This window comes from Choloepus didactylus, chromosome 10 (genome assembly GCF_015220235.1).
Source record: "Choloepus didactylus isolate mChoDid1 chromosome 10, mChoDid1.pri, whole genome shotgun sequence".
NCBI classification, from domain to species: Eukaryota; Metazoa; Chordata; class Mammalia; order Pilosa; family Megalonychidae; genus Choloepus; species Choloepus didactylus.
In genome coordinates, this window is record NC_051316.1 from 9,434,432 (window position 1) to 9,447,694 (window position 13,263).

The following is a 13,263-nucleotide window of genomic DNA, read 5'->3' on the forward strand; positions in this document are numbered from 1 at the left end:
TGCCTCCTCTGATCTTTTGATTTGGGTGTTTGAGTTTGGGTTATCCATATCATTTGGTTTCTTTATATGCTTTAAAACTTTCTTTTGTTTTTGGCCTCTGGCATTTGCTTAACTTGATAGGGTTCTTTTAGGATATGTACACTGTTTCAAACACTTATCTCTAATTTGTCAGATCTACAGTTTGGTGGCATACACTTTCTCTAACTATGCAGCATATGGCATCTGCAAGCCACCTATTCCCCTCAAGCCAGTTCTCCCCAACTTTGTCTTTGTGGTGAGGGAGGGTCTGAATCTTGTGGGGGTCCAATTGGTGCCCCAAGTTTGCATGTGTAGTTGGCCTGCCTGCCCTGAATGTGGGGCATGTGTCTGAGCAGTTAGGGAGGGAGGGCAGCTTTATTAATCAAATCTCCCAGGTGTTCTTTGAGATTTAAAGCTGTTGCAAGAGTCTAAACTTTCAGTTCAGTCTCACCACCGTTTGTCTCTGTCATGACCCACAAGTCCTTCATAATGGCACATGGTCCCTTGGGACTTCTGAGTGGGTCTTGCTTCCAAGCCCTCCCCTCCAAGGGCCTCTGCTGAGGAAAGACTCTGCTACAGCACAAGTTAGTGCCATCCCCCAAGGGAAGTTCTGGGCCACAGGGCCATGTAGGGGCATTCCCAGCCTGCTGAAATGATGGCTGAATGGGACATATTAACTTCCCCCTTTTCTCACTCCCCCCACCTTCCTAGCTCTGGGACAATTAGCTGCAGGTGTGCGAGAGGCTATCATCCATGCCAGATATTGTGACATGTGTGCATGTTGCTGGAGACACTTCCCATCATGCTGGGTTGTTTTGGGTAGCTCTGGGCAGTGGTGCCAGTGCTGGGCAGGAGCATTCCCAGCCTGCTGGGAAGATAGCTGTATAGGATACGGTTATTTTCCCCTTTTTGCACTGCTCTGCCTCCCTAGCTCTGAGACAATTAGCAGTGGGTGCATGAAAGGCTATCATCCATGCCAGATATTGAGGTGTGCCCACAGGTTATGGGGATGCAGTTCCCACTGTGCTTCATTGTGCAGTTCTTGCTGCCATATCCACAGCCACTTTTTGGTTTTAAAACTAGTCCAACTCCAAATGCTGACCCCCAGTTTCCCCAGACTACAGAATGGCTGTTAGTTATTAGCAGGCTCACTCACTCATTTCAGAATTCAGACTCCCAGTTTCACCAAACGCATTGTCCCTGTGGATTAAGCAGCCCTTGGACAGCTGGTGCATCACTGAAACTGGTGTTTTGGATCACTTTCTGTCTTTTATCTAGTATTTTTCATGGAGATGTTTTTTTGCCCTGTATCTCCTAACTGCCATCTTCCAGAAGCCTCTCTCCATATATTTTTTGTGTTCTGCACATTTATTGTTTTGCACTGGAATGCCAAACATACAACATAATTGCAAATATCCAGCTATGCAAAGGGAAATAGTGCTTAAGTACAAATACAAGACATGATTTTTTAAAATAAACACTTAAATACACCCTGAGCTCCCATAAGCATTTGGGCTCAAGGGTTTCTAGGTCTGTGTACCTGACCTGCCTCACCTGTACACCCATGATGACAACAATGATTCCACTCCCCACCCCCAATAATCATGACATGGAATCAGCAGTGCTGATGGTTGAATGTGGTCACAATGAGCCCTTTTCCTGAGCTTTCCCTAGCCTTCTAGAGATGTGATCTGGTCTGGGCAGACAATGGATTATCTTGAAGGTAAGTGGTCCATGATGATTTAGCAAAGATTCTACCTGATTCTCTAGGTTCCCATTTCTAGTGAGACAGACACTCTTTGAATATGATTTTCTTCAATTCATCACACAGGACCAGCACACAGATTTCACCCATGCCTCAGAGAACATCGGAAATTCCACCCTTGAAGAAGGATTTGCCAACCTTCATCTCTGAAAATCTCCCTCCAGCAATGAATGCAGCCAGGACACATGATGGCTTTGAGTGACCCTGGTGTGGAGGGGGTAAGGGGCCACACCTGCCACACAGTGGGTGACCATCCCATGCCACCATGGTGTGTGTGCTCTTGGGGTTGGGGAGCATGCACCCAGCATGCACCCGGCTGTATCATACATGGCAAAGTAGGCTGCCCTGTGGGTGATTTTGCCCTGCCCAGGGATGTTGAAGCCTTGGATCAGGCCTCAGATGCAATTGGACTTGGTGATCAAATCTCCAGGCCTCTGAATTCTCTTTCTGTGCTGGGTTTCCAAACACCAGACATCAACGGGGTTCTGACAAAATCCAGGGGGGAGAGGAAGCAGAGAGAGGTGGCTCCAGCTGCCCCACCAGAAGCCAGATTGCCTGCAGAATGCCTCCAGAACTGCAAGTGTCTGTTACCCCACCCAGGAGCACTTGCTTATGTTTATCCCTAAAGGTGAAGTTGAGGGCCTGTGTGGGTAAGTAGGGGTGGTATTGGTCATGTTACCCCTCCAGAAGGAGAGGGTGCTCTGCTCCTTGGGATTGAGAATGGCACAGCCACAGCACCTTGTCCCACCTGGCAGTGGCCATCTGTGGCCTGGCATGTTGCACCTGCAGCAGCAGCTTGTCCCAGCCACTGGGAAGATGGCCTGGTGGTCAGCGGGGCAGAGCAGCTGCAGAGAGGGTGAAGAGCCTAAGGGCAAGTGTGGAAGCCAGGAAGGTCTGCCTACTGGCTCAGCCCTGCTGCCCCTGGAAACCAAAGCTGTTCATTTATTTTTAATGGTGATTTTGGTGACCAGAAGATTCTTTACTTTGATGAAGTCTAACTTATCAGTACTGTTTTCTTATATGATTAATGCTTTCTCTGTTTTATCTAAGAAATCTTTGCCTATCCCAAGGAAGCTTTATAGGTTTAGCTTTTATATCTAAGACCCATCTTGAATTAAAGTGAAATGAAGTGCAGGTCAAAGTTCATTTGTTTTCATTTTGGACACCTAGCTGTTCCAGTAACATTTATGGAAAAGAAAGACTTTCCCCTACCTCAGTTGAATTGTTTGGCACCTTTGTTCAAAATCAATTGACAGTGTATGTGTGAGTTTGTTCTGGTCTCTGTGTTCTGTTCCTTAGATCATTTTCTGTACACTCATGTGAAGACCAAACCACACTGCCATGATTATTGTAACTTGATTACTGTATCCAATAGCTCTTGAAGTAGGTAGTCTCAGCCCTCCAACTTTTTTCTTTCTCAAGATTGTTTTGTTCACCTAGGTTCTTTGCATTTCCAAATTATAGGGTTTGATTGTCAATTTCTTTTTTTAAATCCTGCTATAATTATTCTTGAAAATATAGTGAATCTATAGATCAGTTTAATAATTGACAATTCACAATTTTTAAGTATGTTACCTATATGTTGTATATATGCAAAATTATATATGCTAAATTATATATATACACATATTTATGCCAAATTATGCTCTTGAGGATTTTGCTTTTGATTCCTAACTTGCTGAGAGTTTTTGTCAGGAATGGATGTTGAAATCTGTCAAGTGCTTTTCTGCATCTCTTGAAATGGTCATATATTTCTCTTTTTTATTTGTTAATGTTGGAGATGATGGATTGTCTTTATAAATTTTCAATACATTTTATAGTTTGAAGCAATTGTGAACTTGCAGAAATGTTATAAGTACCGAACAAAGACCTCATGCTACATCACCTCTGAATACTTTACTGTGAATTTTCTACAATGACATTGTTCCAGATAACCATCACAAATATCTAAATCAATAAATTATTACTACCATCAGATCCTGTTTGATTTTCACCAATTGTACTCATAATGTCCTCTTTGGCAAATGTATTCAGTTCAGAGTCAGGTGTTGAAAGCAGATTGAGCAGTTTCTCAGTCTTCCATTTGACTTTATGACTTTGCCATTTGTGAAGATGACAGGCTGGTCATTTTGTAGAATGTCCCTTAGTTTGGGTTTGTCTGATGTTTCTCCATGGTTACACTCAGGTTTGACATTTTTGAACCTGGAAGTAACACTGCATTCTTGTTGCAGTTATTAGATGGTGTGTGATTTTGACTTGTCCCATGACTGACGATGTTTACCCTGGCTACTCAGTAGGGCAGTATCTGCTAGACTTCTCCATTGTGAAACTACTCCTTGGCCCTTAATATTTAATAAGTATTTTATGGGGAAGTGTTTTAAACTATGTTAATATTCCATTTCCTGTTAAATTTTTAATGGGTTGATTTGATTAATACACACATAGATGCATGGTTCCTGTTTTTAATTCAACAGGTTATAATCCACTGCTCTCATTATTTATTTTGATGTTCAAACTGCCCCTGGTTTGGCCAGTGGGAGGCCTTTCAAGCTGGCTTCTGTGTCCTTTTGACACTTCCCCATCATTCTTTAAGTACTTCTTTGTTTTTTTTGTCACAAAAAGGTGCTTCTAGCTGATCTTTGTACCATGCCGCAGCCCTGAATCAGTCATTTTTTCAACAAACCCTTGTTCATTTTAGTGGAGAATGGTGTTTAGAAGTCAAGAGTTGAGTGCCAGATGTCCTCATTTCTGTCCAGGCATTGCTTCACCAGGTCCTCTCAGTGGAGTCAGGTAATGAATGTAAGTAGATATGTGCATATACATATATGCATATTCAATTTTCCTCTATATCTATCCTAGTCTTCTCCCTTTATTTGTAACTTACCTTTCAACCATGAGAAACCAGACATTATTCATCCTGTGTGTATCCAATGTCCCATCCCTCCCACCACCCCTTCCTACATGGGGATGTCCTCCTCACCATGAGCTTAGTATTGTCTTCTTGTCCTGCCTGTGCTCTGACACCCTGTGTCCACAATGCATGGATGCCCTCCTCACCAGTCCCTGCCCCAACACTTCATGTGGGACCATCTCCCCATGTATTTGCCTCCTCACACTTCTTGCTTTCTGGGACCCTATAGCAGGCCACTCCTCTGCAAGGAAGCCCTTCTCCACTTGCTCGAGCTCTAATCTCCAGGCCAGGCCTCCTCCCTACCACCCATCTATTACCCTTGGCAGGTTCTGAATTTCCCACAGATCCACTGCCACTGCCCACAGACCCATCCTCATCCTTTTAACACCGTGCCCAGCTGCCCCCTCACATGGGAGCTTACCTCATTCTATGTGGGTTTCAACTCCCATCTAGTGACACATTCTTCAGGTTGATGACCCCCTCCCCTGCTCTGGATATAGGGCTAACATTTTCAAGACAGGAAGGGAAAGAAAGTAAAGAGGAAGAGAAAGAGCACATTGATTGATTATTAAATATTAAATGCATCTTGGGTTCCTAAGAATCACTTGTTCATGAAATATTACTCATCTTATACATAGCTGGATTCAATTTGCTAATATTTGTTAAGGATTTTTGCAGTTATGTTCTGTAATTTCTGATGGTCTGTGAATTAGTTAGGGTTCTCTAGGGAAGCAGAATCAACAAGAGATATCTATATATATAAGATTTATAAAAGAGTCTCATTTGAGTATGCACTGGCAACTCCAATGAAGATGTTCAATAAACTCCTCAGGCAACAAACTGGAAACTTCAATGAACTCCTCAGGAAATGCTTTGCTGGTCAGCTGAAGAAGAAGTGAATGTCTTCTATCTGTCTTGCTTAAAAGTTTCAAATGATTGGATTAAATCCAGTCAATTGCATTCTCTCATTGTGGAAGACACACCTTTCATTGATGTAATCAGTCACAGCTGCAGCAAATTGACTGATTTAATAAACCAGCCTTCTGGTTTTTTAACCAGCCACAAATGTTCTTGCAGTAATGGTTAGGTCTGTGCTTGCTTGACCAGACACCTGGGTACCATTACCTGGCCAAATTGACACATGAACCTAACCATCACATTCTGTAATTTCCTTTTCTTGTAATATTTTTGTCAAGTTTTGCTATTGGAATTATTCTGGTCTCACAATTTGAATTAAGCATTGAGAAGTGCTGTTTCTATTTTCTAAAGTAGTTTGTGTAGGGCTAGTATTATTTATTTCCCAAATGGTTGATAAAATTCACCAGTGAAGCCATTTGTGCCTGGAGTTTCTGTAGGTGAAACTTTAAAGTTATTTTCTTTCTTCTTAGGTCAGTAACGGTAAGTTGTCTTTTTCAAGGAATCTTGAACAAGGCATCCAATGGGATTTTCAATGTATCAGCCTTGGGCTTCAGGCTTATAACCCTGAAGACTGGGGTCTTTTTGGTTATGGAAGCATAGGTGGCAGCAGCAGCAAAGGCATTCTGTAGGATCCTAGTGAGCAATATGCTTTCAGGAGTGCAGGATTCAGCACACTGTACAATGATTGCTTTTTCACTCACTAGACTGTGTTTTCATAAGTGACCTCCTGACAGGCCTGTTTACCACACAGGGTACCAGTCTTCCCCTGAGCATCCTATTGAATGGTGATCAACCCCTGGCTGAGACAGGCAACCAGCAATCACAGGGTGAGAGCTGTTCTCCTGTGCCTAGCTTCAGTTATAGTTTATGCTGGAATTAAGACACATAATTCAATCTCAAACTCACAGAAAGGTCCAGGCTTAGAAACATGATCTGAGGCCATTAGGAGAGCCCCAACCCCATACTTCTGTCCTTAAACATCAGTTAATCATTGGAATCTGTGACTTAGATCCACTAAACCTATAACAGATGCACTGGTTGGAGATGTTTATTGTGGTTAGTGGCCAGGGTGAGGGTTCCTTTGTGTGGTTTGTACTTCTCACCAGAATCAAAGGAAGGAGCACCCAGGCTTTCTTATCTTGCCCAATTTGTGGGGCAGAAGGTGAAGAGGGTAAGTTGAGGTTCAAAAGTGTCTGCAGCTAATTGCCATGGTATATCAACCCCCAACCAACAGTATTCCTGAAAACCTACAAAAACCCAAGGCTCTATCTAAGATTCTATAAAATGTTTACATATTCAGTTTATTTTCCAGAAACATAAAGCCTCCAGATTGTTCCTATGCCAGAAAAGCCCTGAAACTGAGAACATCAACTGTTTACATTCCCCTACCCCATAATGTTGACACCCCTTTTCAACATGCAGAAGTTAGAATGGTTATTGCCCAAATACCCCAGAAGACAGAAAATGATCAAATGAGAGGGACAAGTTATAACAGAGAAGTTAGGATTCAAAAATTTATTATGACTACTGAATGGTTATATTGATATATCCTTTTAGATTCTAGTATATTAGAACAGCCTGAAGGAAACACCTGAAATTGTGGAACTGTAACCCATACCATACTTTGAAATTTGTTCTACAACTACCTGTTAAACTGTATTTGAAATTTATCACTTTTCAGTAATATATGTTATATTTCACAATAAAAATGTTTTTTAAATGTCTGTAGCCAAATATAAACAAAAATGAGTCACAGTCTTTAACACAAATGTAATTACTGAAAAGATGGGATGTACCTCTGCATTTTGCTATTTGTTTTCTAAGCTGTTTTTATTTTTAAGCCATTATTAAGTTCTTACATGTTTAAAAGTTCTGTCTCTTTGACACTTTTTTCACTATGAAATGCACTCTTTATCTCTAGTCTTATTCATTATCCTATAAAGCCATGTCAGCTATTTTATGCTTAATGTTTGCATATTGTGTATTTTTCCACCATTTTATTTTTAAACTATCTGTATCTTTAAATTTAAAGTGGGTTTCTTATAGACAACATATAGCTAGGTTTAGCATTTTTCTTCAGCCTAACAATTTCTAGTCTTTAATTTTTTTATTTATCCATTTACATTAAATGTAATTACTTATGTACTTTTACATTTAAAATCACATTTGATGCATTTCTTTATATAAACATACTATCTTCTTTTTTCCTTTTTCTGGACTTCTGATTTTGTTCCACTTCTCACCTTTTCCTCTTTAACCCTCCTTCCAGTTCCTGGTAACCTGTATCTACTTTCAATTTCTGTGAAGCTACACTTTTAAATATATCACTATCTAACTTTCCATAATTTTATACCACCTTACAACAGTATATTTCTTTTTTCTTACTCACAACCTTTCTGTTATTTCATCAGTTTCCTTTCTATCTATATTACGGACTCAATAATATGTTTTAAAGAAAATTCATGGAAGAGAGTATATAAAATTGGTGTTAATTCTTTCAATGTTTGATAAAGTTATCCAATGAAATTATCTCAAACTAGAGATTTTGAGTGAAGTTTTTTATTAAAAATTCAATTTCCTTAATAGTTAAAGGGTTATTCAAATTCCCATTTTTTTCTCTGATCTATTCTTCAGCTTTCCAGTGGGTTAGATCAACATTTTTAAGATTCTATTTTGATGTTATCTATAGTCTTTTTTAATGTATCTTTCTGCATAGCATTTTTACCAGTGGCTCTAATTTATATTTTAATTTTGACATATAAAAAGATTATAGATGATAGATGATAGAGAGATAGATACAGTTAGATATTCAGTTTCCTGGTGTTGAAGTTTCACCAGAATAAGTAATGTGTAGAAACCTTACTCCCCTTTATATCCCCTTACCCTTCCTCATTTCTAATATAATTGTCTTAAACATTTCCTCTATATACATTGAGAACCACACAAGACAAGGTAATAATTTATGCTTCATCTGTCCAAGATAATTTAGAAAATTTCAGAGGAAAACAAAATTTAATTGTATATTCCATATTTTTCCCATTCCATTGTTCTTTCTTCCTTCCTGATGTTCCAAGACTCCTAGTCATCTTTCTCTTGAGAAACCTCCCTTTAACTATTCTTTTAGAGTAGGTCTACTGGCAACAAATTTACTTAATTTTCCTTCCTCTGAGAATGTCTTGATTTCCCTTCTTTTCCAGAGGATAATTTCTCTGGATATAGAACTCTGGGTTGACATATCTTTTATTTTAGCACTTGAAAAATGTTATGCCATTTCTCTCTGTCCTTCAGGGGTTCTGATGAGAAATACACTGTCATTTGAATTCTTTTTCCCCTATAGGTAATATGTCATTTCTTCTTGTCACTTTCAAGGTTTTTTTCTTGATATCTAGTTTTCAGAAATTTGACTATGATGTGTCTTGACAGAGATTTCTTTGGGTGTATCCATTTGGGAGCTCCCTAAGTTTCTTGAATATGCAGATGTGTGTCTTTTTCCAAAACTAGGAAATTTTTGTACATTTATGTCTTTGAATGCTTTTTAAGCCCTATACCTTTTCTCCTCTCCTTTTGGGATTCCAATTACATAAATGCTAGCTTTTTTGTAATTGTCCCACAGAGTCCTAAGGCTTTGTTCACTCTTTTTCAGTTTACTTTCTCACTGTTGTTCAGACTGGATAGTTTCCTTTTTTAAGGACTTTTTAAATAAATTTTTTTTTATTTTTACAAACACTCCCAAAATTCACCCAACCCCTTCCCCTGGTAAACTCTAATCTGCTTTCAGTCTCTGCAAATTTGCTATTTCTAGTGATCTCTTATAAGTGATATCATACAGTTTTGCCCTTTTGTGTCCTGTTTACTTCACTGAGCATGTGTTCAAGGTTCTTCCATGAAGCAGCATGCCTCATAACTTTATTTTTTATTATGGCTGAATAATATTCTATTGTGTGTATGTACCACATTTTGTTTATCCATTCATTTGTTGATGGACATTTGGGTTGTTTCAGCTTTTGGCTATTGTGAATAATGCTGCTATAAACACTGGCATACAAGTATCTTTTTGTGACCCTGTTTTCACTCTCCTTGGGTATATATCTAGAAGTCAGATTGCCGTGTCAAATGGTAATTCTATATTTAACTTTTTTAGGATCTGCCATATTGCTTTCCACTGTGGCTGCACCATTCCCACCAATAGTACAGAGTTGTAATTTCTCCACATCTTGCCCATCACTTATTTTCCAGTTTTAAAATAATAGCCATCCTTAAGGGTGTGAAGTGATATCTCACTTCGGTTTTAATTTGCATTTCCCTAACGACTAATGGTGTTGAACATCCTTTCATTATGTTTATTTTCTATTTGTATATCTTCTCTGAGGAAATGTCTATTCAAGTCTTTTGCCCATCTTTCGTTGGGCTCTTTGTCTTTTTGTTGTTGCATTGTAAAAGTTGTTTTGGCTCTTCTAGGTTTCTGCCTTTCCATGAGTTTTAGAACAGCTTGCAAATTTCTACAAAGAAATGTCTTCTGGGACTTTAGGGTTGTATTGAATCTATTGAGCAATATGGGGATAATTGACACCTTAACAATATTGAATCTTCCTATGTATAAACAACGGATATCTCTCCATTTATTTAGGTCTCTTTTAGTATCTCTCAGCATGTTTTATGGTTTGAAAGTCACACAAATCTTTTGTCATTTTATCCCTAAGAATTTTACCCCTTTGATGATATTGTGAATAAAGTTCCTATTAGTTTCTGTGCCAGTTTGAATGTATTATATCCCCCAAAATGCCATTATCTTTGATGCAATCTTGTGTGAGGAGACATATTAGTGTTGATTAGACTGTAATTCTTTGATTGGGATGTGATCCACCCAACTGTAGGTGATAACTCTGATTAGATAATTTCCATGGAGGTGTGGCCCTGCCCATTCAGCATGGGCCATGATTAGTTTACTAGAGCACTACATAAGCTCAGACAGAAGGAGCAAACTTGCTACAGTCAAGAGGGACACTGAAGAATGCACAGGAGCTGAGAGAGGAGCTACAGCTTACAGAGACATTTTGGAAACAGCCTTTGATTAGCAGGCACTGAAGGGCTAATCTCTTTAGGTGGAGGTTGGATGGCAGACTCCTTACAGCAGAGTGGAGGTGGGGAAGCTGTTTCCACAGGGCAGACTGGAGGTGGAGAGGGTGTTTCCTCAGGACAGCCCACTACAGTAAATCTAACAATGACTCAGCAGAATCCAGGGTTCCAATGTCCTCACTGCCATTATTATCAATCCATACATCCCCATCCCAGTTTCAGGATCCCATTCATTTCCAATTAATGCCTTTACTTTAACAGCATACACCCCGAGTGGTTGAGACTTTAGTTTATATTGTAAATCTGCTACTCAGTCAATGAGAGTCTGCCTATGGTTTTCAGAAATCTCAAGTCCGTGGCCACAGGAAATAAGATTTTCTTTCAGGGCACACATAGAAACCTTTACATCTGTCATATGGCACTTAAGTTTTAAATTTGAAGCCTTTAGCTCATCCCTTTCCCTTATAACTTTATCCAACATATCTAAGAGCAGCCAGCCAACACTGTTATACCTCTTAATTCTGCAAAACTCTGTGAAGGTGTCAAAAACACTGTCACCCAAAGCCTTGCTTTGTACAAGAATATGATTAGGAGAATCAAACAGTGCTATTTTGCATATCTCCATTGTCAATTCCTGCCATGGACTATCAGTGTCATCTTGATTATTGGAAATGGAGTCCTTAGTACCTTTGAATCTAATCAGAGTAGAAAACAGATGGTAAAAGCCCATTTTAAGATTCTGTTTCTCAAGAACCACTCCTGGTACCAAGTTGTATTAGGGTTCTCTAGGAAAAGGAAGCAATGAGAGATATCTATAAATATAAGACTTATAAAAGTGTCTAATGCAACTGTGGGTATGCACAAGTCCAAATTCCATAGGGTGGGCAGCAAACTGGCAACTCCAATGAAGATGTTCAATGAACTCCTCAGGAAATGAACTGGCAACTTCAAAAAATGTGTTTGATGAACTCCTCAGGAAATGAACTGGCAACTTCAATGAACTCCTCAGGAAATGCTTCACTGGTCAAACGAAGAATTGAAGTTCCTCTATCTGGCTTAAAAGTCTTCAATCAATTGGATTAAATCCATGTGACTGCAGTCTCTCATTGTGGAAGACATGCCCTTCATTGAAATCATCAGTTGCAGCAACAGCCAATTGACTGATGATTTAATAAAACAGCCTGTTGGTTTATTAACCAGCCACAAATGTCCTTGCAGCAACAGTTAGGCCAGTGCTTTCTTGGCCAGACTGCTGGGTATCATCACCTGGCCAAGTTGACACATGAACCTAACCATCACAGGGGCCAATATAGTCTACTTGCCACCAGGTGAGAGGAACCTTGTCTCAGCAGATGGGTCCAAGTTGGTGAGAAAGCTTTCTGAGCCATGTCAGTGAGCAGGAGGGACCAGCATCCTTTATTCCTTTTAATTCTTTTCAGGTAATAGGCAGTTTTAGCTGCTGCACTAGCTTCCACAGGGTCTGGTACCCTTGGTGCTTGGTTTTCAGATGCAGCCATTCAGTTGCCCCATGCATCATTGCTGTTGGGTTGTGCAATTTTGCTAGGGCATCCACTTCTGAATCACCTGGCAGAGTTAGCATTATGGGCAGAAATATGGATAGCAGTTACCTTACATTTCTGGCATGCCACTGAATTCCTTCCCCCATAGGGGGTGGTCAGCCACCATCCATTGCTCCTGCTTCCATGTGGCCATCCAGACGGTTAGGCCTCAATTTATGGCTCAATTATCTGGGCAGTCAGGGTGTCTCCTGGTTCATGGACAATTACCACCCATACAGCCCACACCTCAGCCCACTGGCTGCTTTGCAAAGTTCCAGTCTCCCACCACATGATGTCAGTACTTGGCTGGACAGTCACGGCTATCCAAGCAGCATACTGCCCAAGTGCCAATCTGTCAGTATACCATGCTGAGTCAGGTGTACTCCCTTGTCCATCAATGGTGGGCATGGGAGGAGCCACATTGGGAAGATCAACAGGAGGCAGGGCATGCTGCTCTTCCACATGGGAGACCAGTTCTAAAATTTCATGTGTCTCTGCACTCACAGGGCTATTGCTAAAAATCAGCATTGTAGGATGTAGGCTTTCCATTTTGTCAGCATGCTTAGCTAAGCACTCCCCAAATGGGGCTTATTTATAGTCTTCTGTGTCCACCCCTGTATGAGTGTGGCCACTGGGCACCTTTGAGTTAAACCTTCCACTTTTAACAGAGCATTACAAGCTGAACACAACTGTTTTTCCAATGGGCTGTATCTGAGTTCTGTGCCCTTCCAAAGTTGGGAACAGAATCTAATGGTTACATATTTAGCCTGTTGCCTTTGCCACAAACCCCACCCAAATCCAATATTGGCACTGGCCATATACAATTCACAGGATGTATCAGGTTCCACCCCCTTTAAAGCCCGTGCTTGTACTTTTATAAACACAGCCTGCCATGGAAAATCCCATTCCCTTGCTTTTCCTTTTCTAATTAGGGTTTAAAAATGTTTTAAAAATTTTAAATAGAGTATAAACAGTTTCCAATAACCTAATAAACCAAGAAAAACTATTAATTTAAT

General features: G+C 40.1%; 1 pseudogene; it reads right to left on the minus strand.

Annotated features, from left to right (window-relative positions):
* Window positions 1-1,798: 1,798 nt before the first annotated feature.
* Window positions 1,799-12,775, minus strand: LOC119505214 (annotated as a pseudogene).
* Between the last annotated feature and the right edge of the window lie 488 nt (window positions 12,776-13,263).